The sequence below is a fragment of the Aedes albopictus genome, chromosome 2 (assembly GCF_035046485.1).
Source record: "Aedes albopictus strain Foshan chromosome 2, AalbF5, whole genome shotgun sequence".
In the NCBI taxonomy this organism is placed as follows: domain Eukaryota; kingdom Metazoa; phylum Arthropoda; class Insecta; order Diptera; family Culicidae; genus Aedes; species Aedes albopictus.
Genome location: NC_085137.1, coordinates 429,591,052 through 429,609,654, shown reverse-complemented (window position 1 = coordinate 429,609,654; position 18,603 = coordinate 429,591,052).

Below are 18,603 nucleotides of genomic sequence, written 5' to 3'. Positions count from 1 at the left end.
TTTAGAATTTTTGAATTTTTGAATTTTTAAATTTTTAAATCTTTTAACATTATTTATTTTATCATCACTGTTTGATTTTTTCGGCATTTGTTTCATGTGGCCAGCTCACTGAAGTCTGCTTATATTTGGTCATTCGTAATGGAGAACTCTTCCGAGCATCTCGCACCAATTGATTTCAAAAAAGGTATAACAAATCATTCTCCAATCTCATACATCCTTTGCGTACTAGTAGCCTTCTAGCTAGCTATAATCTTTTCTGAGCTTTTGAAAAAGTAAAGTCTCAATCCTTTAGTGTGATCGCCGTATGCACTGTATTCACACTATCACCTTTGGTTGCCTTAGAAATCGAGACAAGTTTCATTGTGACTAAAATGAATTACACTTCAAAACATGCTGTTTGTTGATTTAGTACGTTACGAAGCTGAGAACAAGTTTGTAAAGTGAAACTGTACAAAAGTGAAAAAAGTAAAACTGAAAACAATGAAAGGAAATCCACACCCCCAGGTGGGCTATTTATACATTTTATCGTAACTAGAACTAAGACAAAAATGAAGCGCATTAAAAGTTAACGAACGATATTTGCTGCAACTAAGAGTTGAGATTACTACTTAAACAAAAATAAGGAAAAATAAGAGACAGGAGAAATGAAGAAATCTTCTAGCACTAACAAAAAGGAAACCCTCTGAAGTTGAAAGTATTACACACTTTAGAATTAGCCAGGTCAGTTTTAAGGACGACAAACAGGAAATGCTAATTTTAATCGTATATCTTAAGGAGTGAAACAGATAAAGAAACATACGCCATGCGGTCTTTCCTCATACTGTATGTTATGAACTTGTAGATCGGATTTAACTTCATTCCTAGCATTTACCAGGTTGTTGATTTTCAATCAAATTGAAAGCTAATTCAATCCCTAATGAAGAACAATGTACTCCATTTTATTACAGTCCTCCATTAAATTCGAGCTTTATATTTATTATTGTTGACAAAAACTAGCAGTTAGAATCAATCTTTTTTAGGTATCTATCGCTTTCCTGCTCAATCTCAATAGCATGAGATTTAAAACAATCTGAAAAAAAAAATCATTAACCAAATGTGCTTTTCCAAGAAGAACAAATGTCGAACGAAAAAATCCTGTGACATTTTTAACTATAATCAAGCGACCTACTCAAGAGTGAAATTCCTCGCGCACATACCTAGACCTACATACACACACTCATCTAAAACTTAATCAAAGCACTCTCCCACTTATTGCTAGGCAACGATCACTCATCCACGCTCACACACACTCACTCACACCAATCAAATGCACCCAAGTTTTTCTCTCGAATAGGATTAGCAACTAGATAAGCAAACTCTAAAGTACTTAAATCTCAAAAAGTTCTAAATGAATACAATTTCCCCAATCTTTCTACTCCGAATTCCGTTTCCTCCGCGGTCTCCGTTTCAAGTGCCAATTCGATGAACCTAACACACACACATATAAACGTACGAACGAACAAATCTCCAATCAACACACTGACAAGAAATCTACTGTCATCGACAGCGCCACGTGCTCGATGATACGCATACACCCATACCGATGGAAATGAACGGACATGCATGTATTTGTGTTACCAAGGCATTTCTTGTTTATAGTTTCTGGCGCAAAATGGCGTCCGAGGCGATGAACCAACACACAAGCATTGACAACCCTGTGGCACAAACACGATGATAAAATTTACTGGAATAAAGTGTAACTGAACCTTAACCGTTAAGCAGAATGGAATTTGATAACGGATTTGATAAGAGAGTTCGATTGACGAGAAAAAAAAATGATCGGTATGTTTCATTTGCGAGACTCAATTAACAATAAATTGACGCCTTTATGTAAATATGTAAACTTTGATTGTTTAGCCAACAGTTCCAGAGCAGGTAGGACGTTACGTTGCGTTTGTAAAGTTAGATAAAGAAAATAACGATACTGTAGTGTAAAACGAATTGTTGAAATAGGACACAAAATCAGTTCATGTTGTTTTGTTTGTTCTACTAAATCATATGTGAAGTGTGATCGTTTCCGGCCATTAGAATGATTTTCCATTTCTTATTGGCAATCAATTATAATTCAAACAACAACAGAAAACAGAGAAGAGAACCGTAAAACTCGATCCTAGCCGAGGAGAACCAACAAAAAAACAGATGAAGAAATTAACCAACCAAATCACAACCAGAATCAGGGTCAGATGCCCTGATGAGTGGATGAATCATCGAACAGAACCCCGAAACGATTGAAGATTACACAGACACGCATTGAATTACAAACCAAATTTAACTAGAAGTCTTGGAAGTGGCCTAACTCGTAGATGAAATATCACTTCCTTGGATAAATACTGTCCAGATGTTTTTTTTTTGTTCTTATTTATGTACCAAAGTAACACACTTGTCCAGTCAAGAGAATTGTCCGACAAAAGAGGCACAAAACAAGCAACAAAGAAGGCACGGCATAGGCGCCAACTTAGGGGGGCAAGCATGGTTTTGCCCCCCCAATATTTGACGATTTTTCGATTTTCCCATATAAAAAATCAGAAAAACCAGGCTTTGCCCCCCCAATAATCTGACCAAGTTGGCGCGTCTGGTGATTACTCTTTATCCCTACTGGTAACAGAACTCGAACATTTTTGTTGCAGACAAAACGGAAGCTGAATTTGTAGCGTGCTTTTCAACTCGTGAATAACCAATTATTACATACCCAAAATGGAAACTGTTTAATGATAGATCAACAGCAGCGTTGCAGTGTTTACCGACTCAAAGTTTCCGCTCGAAAATCACAATGCAAGGCTTAAAACTGTCTAAACTCGTGGTGCACAATCTTTATCCTATTCTGTTCAATTTGGGACAAACTTGTGTCACATTGGGTGGAATGTCGCAACAAATGCAGGCTGCGACATTGTCATTATTGTTGCGCGATGGTTGAATTTTGATTCACTGCACTTGTCACAGAAGAGTTACGGCAGCGCAGGTTTTTGTTGCGCAGAAGTCACTATAACTTACTTATAGCAAGTAAGTGTATATTTGTTAGGAGTAAGTCACAGTGACTTCTGCGCAACAAAAATCTGCGCTGCCGTGACTCTTCTGTGACAAGTATGTTACACAGTGGCATAGCAAGGGGAGTGCGGAGGGTGCGGTCCGCACCGGGCCCCCGAATTTGGGGGCCTCCAAACCAGAGAAGGTTTCTAGCATTAGTTTGAATAAAGTTCTTCAAATAGCGAAAGTTTTCAATAAGTATTAGCTCAATACTTGCAGATTTGCTGATAGGTGTGTAGGGCCCCCTTTGTGATTATCATGAGTTTTTTGATTTGGGTAGATGGCTAATTTCAAGGCCTATTAAATATTAACAATTGTAAATGTTCACACTTTATTCAAGTAGTTTAGTTTGTCTAGTTTTGATTAGATTGATGATTACTCTTTGTACCTACAGGGGCCCCAAAATACAATAAAAAATGAGCTTGAAATCAAAATTGAATTTTTCGAAATTCAGTACCGATATGGAATTAAAATTCATGAGCGTCCCTTATATCCTGCACAGGACCAAACATAGCTGTTGACTTAGCTTAAGGTATCAGCTGAAATTCAGGGGCCAAATTTATGAAAATTTAGATTCAGAACACATGTCACATCAAAACCGCAATATCAATAGTTGGCCGATTATTTTTGCTCTCGTATAAAGTTACTTCAAAGGCTTGTACAAAAAAAACCTCTACTCTAAGATTAACTACAGAACTTTTTCAAGGATTGCTTCAGAAATTCTTCTAAGCATTGCTATTTACAATGATTCATTCAAAAACTCCTCCAAGCACTTTTTCAGAAACTTTTCAAGAAATCCTTCAGGAATTTCTTCAAGGATATTTTTTAAAAAATTTTCAAGCATTCGTTCAGGAATACCTCTTCGGATTCTTTCATAAAGCCCTTCAAGGATTATGTCATGAAGTCCTCCAAGGAATCCTTCAAATGAACCTTAAGGAATTTCTCCAAGGATTTCTTTAGAAATTTATCGAAGAAGGAATCTTGCAGGAGTTCCTCATGGAAAATATCTTTCATGAATTTCTGAGATCATGCTCGAAGCCATACCTGAATGGATCCTTGGGAGATTTTCTAAAGGGATTTTGAAGGACTTCGCGAATAAATCCTTGTAGAAATGCACGCAGGAACTTTCGGAGAAATTTTTGAAGCAATCTTTGAAGAATCGCCTAGATAAATTCCAAGATGTATTTGTAACGAATCATTATTGGGTTGATTTTGGAGGTATCTTTGATGACATTCTTGAAGGATTACTACAGTACTATTAAGAAGTACTAAAAGTTCTAGGAGTACTTTGAGGATTTACGTGAATTATTCCTTGAAGAAATTTTGGAAATCAAAGGTATTTTTGGAAGAACTAATAAGGAAATGCCTAGATTATTTCTAAAATCCCCTGAGGAATTTTCTACAGAAATGCTTTGGAAACTGAAGGAAAACTGTGAGAAATCCTTGAAAGAATATTTGTAACCTAGCTTGAAAAAAAAATCCTTGGAGAAAAAGATTAAATCTTCACTGGACTTTCTTAAAGTATTCTTGAACTGTGATAGAGAACTTGAAAACATCACCTAAGGAATCTTTGGACGATTTCCTACAGCAATTATTGGAGGATTTTTCGAAGAAGTTCCTGCAGTTATAACTAAATGCTTGAACAAATTCGTAAAAAAAAAATCCTTGAAATGACTTCAAGAAAAACTGTTTGAGGCACTGCAAAAGGAATTCTTGAAGAAATTTCTAAAAAAAAATCTTGGAGGAATTACTAGAGGATACCTCTGGGAAATTGATGAAGTGTTTATGTGGGGTAGCCCCAAAGGAATTGTTTGTGGAAATCTTTAGAAAACTTTTTATGGAGCTCCTGGGAATACATATGACTGAAGAAATTCCTTTAGAAACGCTTAAAGGAGCTCCCGAAGCAATCGCTGTAGCAACTTTCGAAATAAATCTTGGAGTAATTTGCAAAGAAGTCCTTAAAGTAATTCCTAGATAAATCGTAAAAGATATCCAAGTTAGAGATTCTTACTTGGAACAAATACTTGATGAAATCGTAAGAAACATTTTTAGAAGTTTTATGAAGGGAATCTGGGCGAAACTTGTGTTATCGCTAAAGAAATATTTAACCCTTCAGTGATCGCGCTGTTGTATTTTGTTCAGCATTAGCGAAGTGCTGCCTCCGGTGGCCAACCGCTCGAGTTACGAAAGGTCTAAGGTATCAACAGAAAAATTCCTGATGGAGAACTTGGAAGAATACCCAAAGGATTTATTGAAAGAATCCTAGAAAAATGTCTTGCTGGAATTTCTGTGAGAATTCTTGAAGGATTTTTCAACATTATTTTTTATTAGAATTAGAATTAGAAAATTTCTTTTGGTTTTTTTTTTTCAGTAATTACTTTGGGAATCCGTGCAACAATTCGAAATCTTTCAAAATATTTGGAAATCCCTTCAGCAGTTACTCTGAAAATTTTGTTTTGGAAATTCTTTTGATGATTTCTTGAGCATTTTTTTCCGAGCTCATTCGGCATTCTTTTGAGAAAATTTCCTTGACAATTATTTTGGAAACTGTCTCAGCTATTGTGTCGAAAATTGTACATATTCGCTATTCCTTTGGTAACAATGTTCAAGTTTTTTTAGGATCCTCGTTAAAAGTCTTATTGAAAATTTCTGCGGCAAATTGTTAGCCAATTCCTTTGAATATTTCTTTAATCAGTTCTCGGCAATGCCTCAGCAATGACTTTGCAAACTTCTTCAGATTTTTATTTCAAAGGAAATTTCTTTAGAAATTTCGTCTGCAGCTTTCCGCTGTTTTTTTTTTACAATTCGTTTGAAAAGTCTTCTGTTAATTTCTTTGAGAATAACTCCTACAGTCTTCTGGAAATTTCTTTGCCAATTCCAACGGGAATTGATTGATTAATTCATTTGGCCTTTACTTTGGAAATTCATTCGGTGAAATTCTTGTGAGTTGTCTGATAAAATCTGTCGAATTACCATTTGCGAAGTTTTTTCGACTGATTTTTTGGAAATCCTTTTAGCAATTTTTATTGGATTTGATCCAAAAATTCCTATAAGATTATTTTTTGGGTTCTCTTGTACATTTTTGTTAAAACTATTTCGCCAATTCCTTTGAAATTTGATTCGGTAACTCTTTTGGAAATTTCTCGGCAATTATATTCGAAATTGATTTAGATTGTTATTTTTTAAAATATCTACAGAATTATTTTTCATATATTTTTGGGCAATTGCTTTGGAAATTTATTAGGCAACTCTAACGGGAATCAGCAATTTAATTAAAAGTTTCAGGGGCAGTCCCTTTACTAATATACCTGACAATTCTTTTGTAGTTCCTATAGAAATTCATTCGACAGGTACTTTGTAAATTCCTTAGTCAATTCGTTCGTCAATTTAAGTGGCATTTTTTCGGAAACTTAATACTCTGGTAATTCCCCAGAAAATTCTTTTGTTAATTTCTCTTGAAAATTCTTTTGATATTCCTTACGGAATTCCACCTGCTATTACTTTTAAAATTCTATGAGATACACTTTTGCGAATTAAAAAAAAATAATCCAAAAAATACAACGGAACGGCCGAGGAAAATCGCACAAGAATTACCTAAGGAATTACTAAACATGTAAGCATAACCAGAGAAGTTCACAACTAATTCCATAAAAAAAATCACAAAGCAATTCCTAAAAATGTTGTAGGAAATTTCAATACAATTTCTTGAAATATCTGTGAGAATTGTTAGAATTCTTTTTTTTATTTGAATTTCTGAAAGAGGAGATCTTGAACTCCTGAATGGCTTAAGCTTAAGCATTTCTAGCCAAAACACAAATTCTAAGTTGTTTAATGGTAAATTAGAATGATATTTCAAAGGATTTCTTGGAATAATTTTGAAGGAGTCTTATAAAAAATCACAATAGAAATTGTGTTAGAAGAGTTCCCAGAGGAATGCTAGCAGATGCTCCTGAACGAATCCTTGGGAAAACACCTAGAGTCGATGGATAGTAAAGAATTCTTTGGAGGAATTTCAGAAGGATTTTTGAAAAAAATCCTACAGATCTATTACAGAAGTTCCTCTGAGAATTTTGTTAGGGGAACTTCTGTAGGAATTCTTGGAGTTTTTTTTTCAAAGATTATCCAATGGTTTCTTTGGAAATTTCCAGGAGGAATTCTAGAATGAATATCTTAGTAAAGTCGTAGAGAGACGAAGAATCCTTGCAGAAAATAAAAAAAAAAAGTGTTGCTGAAATATTTGAAGGGATCCTTGGAAATTTTTTGAAGAAATCCCCGGAAAAAAAATTAATTAATCTTCATAAGAACGCCCAGATAAGTGATGAATGCTTGAGGAAATGCCAAGACAAGTCCTTGGAGAATTCTCTGAAAGAGTTATGTGAGGGAATAATTGAGAAATCCTTGAAGAATCTATGTATGGAGAAATATTACTTACGTGGAAAAATCATCAAAGGAATATTTGGAGAACTCCTGAAAAAAAAAACCATGGACGAATGTTTGAAGAAAATCTAGGCAAACTTCTTTTCCTCTGGCGGAAGTGTTATTTCTTGGAAGAAAATCTGGTTCCAAAAGAATCATTGCAGTATTTTTTGTAGTATTTTTTCCGGAAGTTCTTAAGAATTCTATGAATGATTTTCCAGATCCTCAGAGATATTATTGATAGAATCCCTGGTGGACTTCCTGAACAAATGTTTCGAGAAATACTTAATTAAGCCTTCGCAAGAATCTTTTGAAATACTCTGAAGTACTTTTGAAAACATCCAAGGAGACAACACTGTAAGAATTCCTGAAGAAGTGCTTAAAAAACACTGAATGACATGCTTGCATTAACCACTTAAAAGATTCTTGAAGTCAACTACTTCAAGAAATATTTTTTTTTAAGAAAACAGTGAAGCAATCTTTGAAGGAGTTCTTAAAGGATAACTTAGTGGAATTGTTAAAAAAAAATCGTCATAATATTATTATATATAATATTGACACAAGAAGCACATCTCATTCTTATTTAGGGGTTCGTTGGGGATTGTTGGAATGGCCACCTGGTTCTGGAGTTATTCCGGAATCAAAACCTTGGAAACAGTTTTACGGATATTCCGGGGAACCTGTTCTGGGGTCAATTATTGAATATGTTTCAATACCATCATGCGACACCTTCGTGATTTTTCAAGATACCTCATTCTGAGCTGTTTTGTGTTATCCGAAATACTTCTGGCCATTTTCGAACCGATATGCGGATTTCACGGGAATCGGTTTCGGTGGTTCCGGGGTCCATTTTTCGAAGATGAACAAACATCATCATGCGACATATCAAACTTCATGATTTTTAAAAATTATAGCATATTATCATGATGATTGAGATTTCTGCAAGGATTTATCCAGGACTTCTCCTGTAATTTCATTAGGGATTATCTATGGAATTCTCCAGAATACCAACAGTACGTATTCCTCCAACTATTTATTCAAGGAACCTTTCTTAGGATTCCCCCGGTATTCCTGATGAGGTTTCTCCAATAACACTAGTTTACAGCACTTTTGAATTCGGTAAGCTGATGATCGTTTTTGGTGTAGAATCATGACCTGAGTTCGAAAAATCGAAGGAAAAAAATTTTTGTTCTATTTTTAAGCAAAGTCGCTCACTTCACACGTCTCATTCTCCGTAATCAATGCTCCGATTGAGCTGATTTTTTTACTGTATCTCGCCTACATATGATATGTCAAAAAAACATTGAGAAAGAATTTTTAAATTGTTTTTTTCTTATTGAAAAAAATATGTTTCTTCATATATTTTTGGAAAATTGGCTAAAATTTAAGGAGATCGTCCCCAAAACTCGCCAATATCTTGAATTTCACCAATCTGACACAAAACCTGCATTCAGATGATCGAATGGTAATATATTCAGCTTTTAATTTATGGAAAAAGATTTAAATTTGGTTGAACAAAATGCAAGATATTTGAATTATATTAAATTCCATATTTTTAAAAGTTGTAAAACTCAATATTGAGCTAAAACTCAAAAACTGTTCTACTTTAAATTTTTTGAAGCGTGGTTTCGAAATCAGCGCTAAATTATGCTTCAAAAATTTTGGTCGTTGACAGAAGTTCACGACTTTCGTTTTATTTTGTAAACTAGTGTAATTACTGTAGAAACTCCTTCAAGACTTCTTGGTCAGATCATTCGAGACAATCTTCCAGGGATTATTCCAGTAACTCACCTCCGGTAATTCCTCCAGGAACATCTTCAGAGATTTAATTCAGAAATTCCAGCTGGAACTTCTCAAGTAATTGCAACTGTGGTTCTACCATTCTTCCTAGGACTGCTCCAGAATTTTATACTGAAATACCTTCATGAATTCTTCTTGGAATTTTTCTAGAGATTTCTTGTTCAATTCCTTCACGAATTCTCGCTGGGATTATTCATGGCAATACTTATGAGATTCTTCCAGAAGTTCCTCCGATGATTCCTCCAGGAATTCCTTCAAGGCCTTGTAACCGTTTGGTTACAAATTGTTGATTTTTGTTTTGTAAAATGTTGTACGTGTCGGACCCTTCACGTTTCTTGTGTAATAACAGTAGAGTACCACAGTAGTGATAGGGTCCCGTATCGCTGTATTGTGTTGTTTGCTACCAATGTTGGAACATGGCCGAGATGAGCGGTAGAAAAAAATAGCGAATGACGGAAAAGGGAAAAATTAGAACTTTAGCGGCCATTGCCTTAAATCGGCAGCTATTGCTATAAGGCGTCCGTGTGCTGTAGATGGTTTCTAGTGCAGTGATATTCGGTTCGAGAACCAAGACCCCCCCCCCTTGACGTGGTCAAGCGGATACTCGGGAAGAAACCTGCTCAGGTAATAAATAATATCCTACACGGTTCATAAGGAACAGTTTTATATTTAACACTTCGTCCAATAGGACCTCTTTTGTTTGGACCTTTAAGTCCCACCGTCCAGCACACGGGTCGGCCCGCGAAGCCATCTGGCTTCCGCGCCTAACTCGTCAAGAAGTTTTACCGTCCTTTTCCGGACGGATCCTCAGGCAGATCGCCTTAACCGACAAGGAGGATTTCCCCTCTCGACTTCCCAAGGCGCCCACGAGGGAAGACGCCTGTGATCACCCCCCCCCCCCCCCCCCCCCCCACGGCCCCGCTCGCCTTGCCATCCGGCGAGAATTCCGGCCGCACAGCTCGACAGGAGTCGCTGTGTCGGCCATCGACACCACCTTCAAGCAGCAGCGGTATGTACCGGTACAAGCGTTAGAATAGGAAACACATTAACAAATTTACACTAAAATTATACACAGAACAACACGCACACGCCACAAATAGGATTTTCAATAAATTACAAAGAAACGTCAAAGATCCTTGGTGTTTAGTTTTTGTATCGCGAACCGCCCTTGATTACCCAGTAGCTAGCCGACCCTGGGATTACCGGAGAGTCTCTTGTGTCTTGAGTCGGCCCGGCACTGTTAAGTTGTCGATTCGTTTCAGCCTTCTCTATGCATTCGTTCAGAATACCTCTACCGGTTTTTACAGGGACTTCTCTAGGTATTCCTTTAGGTATTTCTTCAGGTATTTCTTTAAGAAATTGGATTCATCCTGGCATTTCTGATGGGGTTTATCTAGAAAAACCTGTACAGTTTTTTCCATCAATTTCCTCCCAGGATTTCCGCCGAATTTTCTGCAATGACACATCCCAGAATGCTTCTAAGATTTCCTTCAAAGATTTTTCCTATGATTCTCGAGGAGGAATGGTAGAACCACAGTTGCAATTGCTTCCTGGATTAAATCTCTGAAGATATTCCTGGAGGAATCCCAGGAGAAACTTCTGGAATAATCCCAGGAAGATTTTTTTAATGATCCCACCAAGAATTCTTAAAGGAATTTCTGAAGAACTCTGGAAGGTACCACAGACGAAATTTCTAGAAAAATCTTAGTATGATTTTGCTGGAGGAATCACTGCAGGAATTATTAGAGAAATCCCATCAGGAATACTGTGGGAATCCTAAGAGAAGTTCCTTGAATAAGTATCTGGAGGAATACCTACAGTTCTTATTGGAAAAATCGGTAGAGGTATTTCTGGATGAGTCTCAGTAAGATTTCCCGAGAGTATTGTTGCAATTATACCAGGAGAATTTCCTATATGAATCCCAGTAGTATGCCTAGAAATACCCCAGTTGAAATTTCTTGAGGTTCTAATAGGTGTTGCATGAGGAATCCTAGCTGGAATACATGAAGAAAGACCAATATGAGTTCATGGAGAAATCCCATCAAAATGTTCTGGAAGCACGCTGAATGAAATCTCAGGAGGAAGTCGTGGATATATCCTTGCAGAAAACTCTGGAAGAATCACCGAAGGGATTTCCGAAAAAATACTATGAATCCCCATCAGCACTTCCTGGAGGAATCCTAAGAGTGGTTCACTGAAGAAATATCTCGATGAGCCCATAAAGGGGTAACTTGAGAAATCCCTGAAAGAATCGATAGAGGTATTTCGAGGGGACTTCTTGGAGCAGTCTTAGAACGAACCTCTGGAGTTCGGATAACTCAAAAATGGCTCAGAATGATGTATCATGAAAAATCAAGAAATTTGAGGCGTCGCTTAACGGTATTTGTTTACTCTCGAAAAAAAGGATCCGGAAACCACCGGAACCGGTTTTCCAAGAAATCCATATATCGGTTCCAAAATGGCTTGAAGTACTTCAAACAACGTAAAACTTGCGCAGAATGCAGTGGCGTAGCTAGGAATTTGGGGAATCGGACAACAACACACTTAACAGATAGCCCGAAGATAACTCTTTCTAATAAGCGTGTTGATGTGCATGGGTGGATCAAGATGAGCCCTACAGCGACCGAAACAAGTCTTTAGGCCCTTTTCACATGTTATGCTAGATTTATGGAATTCTTAAAAAAAAACTTTTTATAGAATTCATGGAAATACATTTTATTAAAGAAATCGCTTCAGAAACGCAAGGAGGAGTTTGTAGCAACTTTCGAAAGAAATCTTAGAGAAATTTATAATGAAATCCTTGAAGTAATTCCTAGATAAATCGTTGTTCGGATTCACGTTTAAAAATTTATAATTGTTGCAAACTTTCGCTATTTGAAAAACTTTATTCAAACTGGTGTAAGAAACCTTCACTGATTTGGAGGCCCCTTGAACTCGGGGGCCTGGTGCGGACCGCACCTCCGCACCCCCCCTTGCTACGCCACTGGCAGAATGGTGTATTTCGGAAACCGCGATGTTTGATATGTTGGATGACAATATTGAACTATTTTCAAAATTTGGCTCCGAAACTGGATTTCGGGAAATCAGTGAACTAATTCCAAAATGTCCAAATGTATTCTAAGTGATCAATCATCGTGGTAATATGCTATAACTTTCAAAATCATGAAGTTTGATATGTCGCATGATGCTGTTTGTTCATCTTCGAAAAATGGACCACGGAACCACCGGAACCGATTAATCCAGGGAATTCCCGTGAAAACCGCATATCGGTTCCAAAATGGCCGGAAGTATTTCGGATAACACAAAACAGCTCAGAATGATGTATCTTGAAAAATCACGAAGTTTGAGGTGTCGCATTATGGTATTGAAACATATTCAACAATTGACCCCGGAACAGGTTCTCCGGAACATCCGTAAAACTGGTTCCAACAGGGGACCCGCAAGCGGCAAGGTAGGCCTACTGCTCATCTTTTGCGAGTGTGTAAGTGTGACTGGCAACGCGACCAGAAGCCTGGTCGAATCCTACTTGGAAATCGGTTTATTTTGCCGATGGGGATGGCCCGTGAAATCGCATTGTGTTGTTTGGGAAGGCCCGCTCGATGCATGGTAGGTAGGCGTAGTTTGTTCGAGTTAGACGTGCCTGCACCCTCCTTGGGTTCCAAGGCACTTAGTGACCGGGATGGACTTTCAAACATTTTTTTATCATTCCAGTTCAATTAGGTTAGAAAACTAAATTGGTCTCATATCGAAAACTCACTTTTCCCAAAATGACCAATTCCAATGACCCATTTTGATTCTGAATAACTCCGGTGGCCATTCCAACAATCCCCAACGAATCCCTAAATTAGGATGAGATGTGCTAGTTGCTAGTTTGTTTTTAGTAGGATGAAAGTGGGAGCCACATGCTTAATAAGGGAACCAATACCCTATTTGTTAGGGTTTTGGTAACGGAAGGGTTTAACCTTTTTTGTGGATCTCACAGACTTTCTGAAAAAAAGTTCGATCAAAACTAGCAGCAACTCTTGTCCAAATTTCTTGAAAAATTTCTAGTTCTTCAACTATAAATTTTTAAACTATGCTTTAAGAATTTCTGTATTTTGAGCTGAATTTGAACACTGTTGAAAATGCTTTGACGTCCGAATGCACAACAGAAACATGTGCTCGATGAACAAATTGAGATTTGCATTATGAAAAGAAATCCACGTACAAACTCCAGTGAGACTCGAACTCACGACTCGCAATTCGCTAGACGAGCGCGTCTATTCCTTCAAGCTCGACTATCTCCGTCGTCAGTAGGCGTAGAACTGAACTCGATTCTACAGTCGCTGTCGCACGTGGTTATCTTCTTTTCACAATCCAAACCTCCTTCGGATGGGATTAGATGAACAGAATTCCTGAAAAAAACTCTGAGAGGAACTCCTGGAGGGATTCTGGGAGGTATTCCTGGAGAAATTTCTTCACAAATTTCTGGAGAAACTCCTGGAGGCATTCCTAGAGAAATCTCTGGAGGAATGTCTGTAGGAATGTCTGGAGGAATTCATGGAGGAATCCCTAGAGACATTCCTTGAGAAATTCCTGCAGAAAGTTTTTGTAAGTATTCTGGTAGGAATTCCTCTGGAGGAATCTCTGCAGGAATTTCCGGAGAAATCCTTGGAGAAAGTTTTAGAGCGAATCCCAGGAAGAAAGCCTGGTGAAATCCCAAAATCTGAAAAAAAAAACATGAGGAATTCCTTGGAAATCCCAGGAGAGCTATCTTAACAAATCGCTAAAACAATTTCTGTTGGAATCCCGGTTAAAAAAACTGAAGGAATCCTTGGATGATCTCCTAAACAAATTTTATACATCCATCGATAAGGATCCCGGATTATTTTTTAAATTATCTCTGGTAAAATTTTCTTAAAGAATTCCTGCAGAAATATTTCGAATGATTCCAGATGCAATTATTGCAGTAATCTCTAGCGGAATTCTTGAAGAAATATATGGAGAAATCCCTGAAGAAATTTATGAAGGAATACCGGCAGAAATACTTTAGGGGTTGTCTATTGATAACGTAATTTTCACGATTTTTCGACACCCCCAGCCCCCATTTTAAGATTTTTTAATGAAAAGCAAAATATGTTTGTATTGCGCGTACTTAAATCCCGCCTCCCTCCATACACCCTTACGTAATTAATGGACAGTTCCTTAAAGGATCTCTGTTGAAATTCCATTGGGAATCCTTGGAGAAATTGCTGAAGGAATCCAAGACAAGAGAACTGGAACAATTACTGGAGGGACCTCTAAAGATATCTCAGGACCAATACCCGGATAGATGTCTGGAGAAATCCCTAGGGAAATTCTTGGTGGAATCTCAGGTAGAATCACTGATGGAAGCTGTGGAAAAACTCCTGTGGCAATTCGTCGATGCATCTTTGATTCTAGAAAGTTCTTCTCTTTCTCTATCGGAACCGGTTCCGGTATACGGAAAATTCGGCACTTTTTTTTTTATTAGAGGTTCACGACTGGAAATGGTTTGCTATGGAGAATCTGGATTTCTCAGTCTAGGGAATTTAAACTATTAAATTAGCATTGCCCGACGTTTCGGCCCGATTTATTTGGCCTTTTTCAAGGGTAAACTGAAAGAACAATTTTCAATTGTTGTATATTAATACGGAACAGATTAGGTATAGGATACAAGAAGCTCCAAACAAACTGTGGCACTCATGATAAAAACAAAAAACGATAGACGGCGCAGGTTCTTTAAATGCCAATCTGTTTCATACTTGTATTGTGGATTTACTGGCTACTTGTATTCAACCGGTCGCTTCAGTATGGCCTCCAAAGTAGCCGTTTTATAAAATACAGTAACTTAAAAATGATTTTAAACATTTTTATTGTATGCGCTATTCCTCGTTGTCACTAGCTACTCAGCGACATTCATTTTTTGACAATCAAGTTGATTTTTATATGAAAACGGCTACTTTGTAACGGCTACTTAAGTAACCGGTAGAATACAAGTAGCCGGTAAATCCACAATATCTAGCAATACATCGACATTCCAAACTAAAAATATAACAGATAGTATAAAAGTTCTTCTTTTTACTGCTGTCGCCAACTGGGAGCAATCAATAAAAATGTAAAGCGCAGTCATCCCATTGAAAATTGTTTAAAAAAGTTTACCTTTGAAAAAGGCTAAATAAACCAGGCCGAATCGTCGGGCAATGTAAATTTAATCGTTTGTATTCGCTAAATTGAGAAATCCAAAATCTCCATAGTTTTTTTTTATCTTTGAAAAAAAAATCACAAAATTTTACCATTCAACCAAGCTCGTTTGGTAAAATTGTATTATAAGATTGAAGTGATGTTCTTAGAGAAATACTTTTTGTGGTTTTCGAGAAAAAATTGATAATAATGAATGAAGTCCTGGATTATTAGAATAGTATTTTCTTTAAATATACTTTTCTGGCTTTATTATCTGATAATCTTGAGTTGGCTTGAATTAAAGGAAATATTATGGTGGTTGTTTATATGATTTTCCACTTCTTTAACACCGCAGAGTGTACAAAAATATCTGAGAGTGGGATGTTTTCAAAAAAGTCATCAGAAATTCCACTAGAAAAAAATCCTCTAGAAATGTCACAAAGAATTCTTCTAAGAACATTGCTTAGATTGCCTCAGCAATTCATCCAAAAATTTGCCCAGAGTGGCCTTCAGAAATTCCTCTAGAGATTTCACAGAAAACTTTCTTAAAGACTTAAAAGACACTACACCGTCTTCAGCCTGTGTGGAGCGGACCTGGTGTGATGGTTAAAATACTTGACTATCACGCCGAGGACCTGGGATCGAATCCCACTCCCGACAAACTCGCAAAAAAATGTGAGTTCTTCCTTCGGAAGGGAAGTAAAGCGTGGGTCCCGAGATGAACTAGCCTAGGGCTAAAAATCTCGTTAATACAGATAAAAAAAGTCTTCAGCCAGAGGCTGCACAGACTGAACATTACATACACGAGACAACGGACAACACACATAACACCCAGTGGCCCAATGGAGAATTTTCCGTTTGGTTTGACGAAAAGTTTTTCCCGACTTGAGCGAGAATCGAACTCGCACTCCGAGGCTTACGAAACGCCTAGACGGCTGACGCCGCAACCGCATGGCTACGAAGCCCACAGAAAACTTTTTATAGTTTTCCTAAGTAATTCCTTCAAAAAGACGTCCCAGGGCCTCCTTTAAAAATCCCTTCACTCTTTTTTTTTCGGTATTTTTTTCACAAATCCTTCAAAAAGTTCTACTAGATTCCTTGAAATCGACACTGATTTTTCATTTGGGCCTAACTGACATTTTCGAGTTCTCTTAATCGATCCTCTCTTTGTGTTATCACAGAATGTGTATTGAGTTTTCCAAAGATTTTTTGGTAGAAATGCGAAGAAGACGACTACATGTTGCTATAGAAACAAAAAGAAAAATGATTTCGTTTGTTTTGACCTAGTTAAATATTAGCGAAAGAGGGGTCTCCAGTTAGCCTAGTGGTCAATCCGGAGACGGCGGGTTCGATTCCCGTTCCGGTCGGGAACATTTTCTCGACTCCCTGGGCATAGTGTATCATTGTACTTGCCTCACAATAACCAAATTCATGCAATGGCAGGCAAAGAAAGCCCTTCAATTAATAACTGTGGAAGTGCTCTAAGAACACTACGTTGAAGAGAGGCAGGCCAAGTCCCAGTGGGGACGTAGAGCCACAAAGAAGAAGAAGAAATCCCCAAAGGATCCTTGGAAGACTTCCTGGAGGAATTCTTAGCGAAATCCCTGGAGGAAATTCTGAATGATTTCTAGGATTCTCTGGAAGAGATCCGTGAGAAATTGCTTTAGATTAATCTGGAAGAATCCACGGAGAAATCTATGGAGAAATTCCTGGAGAAATCCATGGAGGTATCCCTGCAGGAAATCTCGAAGAGTTTCAGGAGCAGAGTGTCTGAAAGCTCATGTATACTTCAATGAGATAGTGTGCCATGCGCATGTTTAAAAATGCGTTTCAAGAAATTTGCGAGATTTGAGATCGTAGCACACTCATGAAAAATCCAATGTATGTACCTCAATGAGACGTCTCGTGAGACTCGTCTCATTGAGATTTTTGTTGGAATTAGCGAACTAAAGAAATTGTTTTAGAGGCCCGTATCATATCTTTTGAACCTGGTCTTGGCCGGATGAAGAACACAGACTTGGAAGTGGATGATTCTCATGGGATTCAATTAGCTGAGATCGATAATCCAGCAGACATTGCTTGACTGTCCAGCGATAAAATGCATTTCGGTTTTAGTTGTACATAATCGACTATGAAGACAATTGACATACCCAAAAAAAACAGTTTTTTTTGCAGACGCGTGGCCGTACTGATTCCTACACTTTACTAGAGTAAATGACCACCAATCAACAGGATTTAGGCATTTAATCCTAGTAAGATGTTGGGGTCAATACGACCCAGAATGGCATGCTGGGCGTGCACTACGCCGGCCTGGTGCGCACATCCTAACATCCTAGGTGGGTTAAAGAATTATTTTTCTGTCCATTTATTTCGTAAGAAAGTTTTCATGATTTCGGACACCCTCTTTCTTATGAGACACACGCGTTTGTGTTACACGGGAGATTTTTTTCAATAACCTTCTCCTCGATTCATCTTTACGTAATTAATGGACGTTAATCTATGCAGATTTTACAGGTGTATTTGGGTTTGCATTGCGGAGCATAACAAAAATGATGTCGGTCATTATGAAACATTGCTACTACATCAAACGACTGGGTTTTACATGGGTTTTATTCACAGATATCATGAAGTGAAAGAAAAAAGTGTGGCTCGCTAGGTGGGTCATTTCTTCGGAAATCGCAACCTGCGCTTGCCCCTTTCCTAATTAAATAGTGATGCCCACGGTGCTTTGCTGTATGCTGTTGGTGATGCCAATTTTGTCTCCATTAACTTAAGTTCACATGCACATTGACCAACCGCAGTGGGATTGTTGTAGGAAGAAACTCTTGAGGCTGCAAAAATCAAATCATTTAGAAGCTAGTTTATGATTAGGGGCTGTCCATAAACCACGTGGTCATTGGGGGGGTTCGGCCAATGACCATTTTGTATGGACTAATGAATTTTGTTGTATGGACTAATGACCACGCGGGGGGGGGGTTGAAAAGTCCCAAAAAAAATGACCACGTGGTTTATGGACAGCCCCTTACCTACCCGACTCGACAACTTTTTGGCATAATGACAGGTGCTCTGAGACTTGTCTCATTGAGATGGCTCATTGAGACTCGCAATGCTAATGTGATGTGCACCAGCATCGCGAGTCTCATG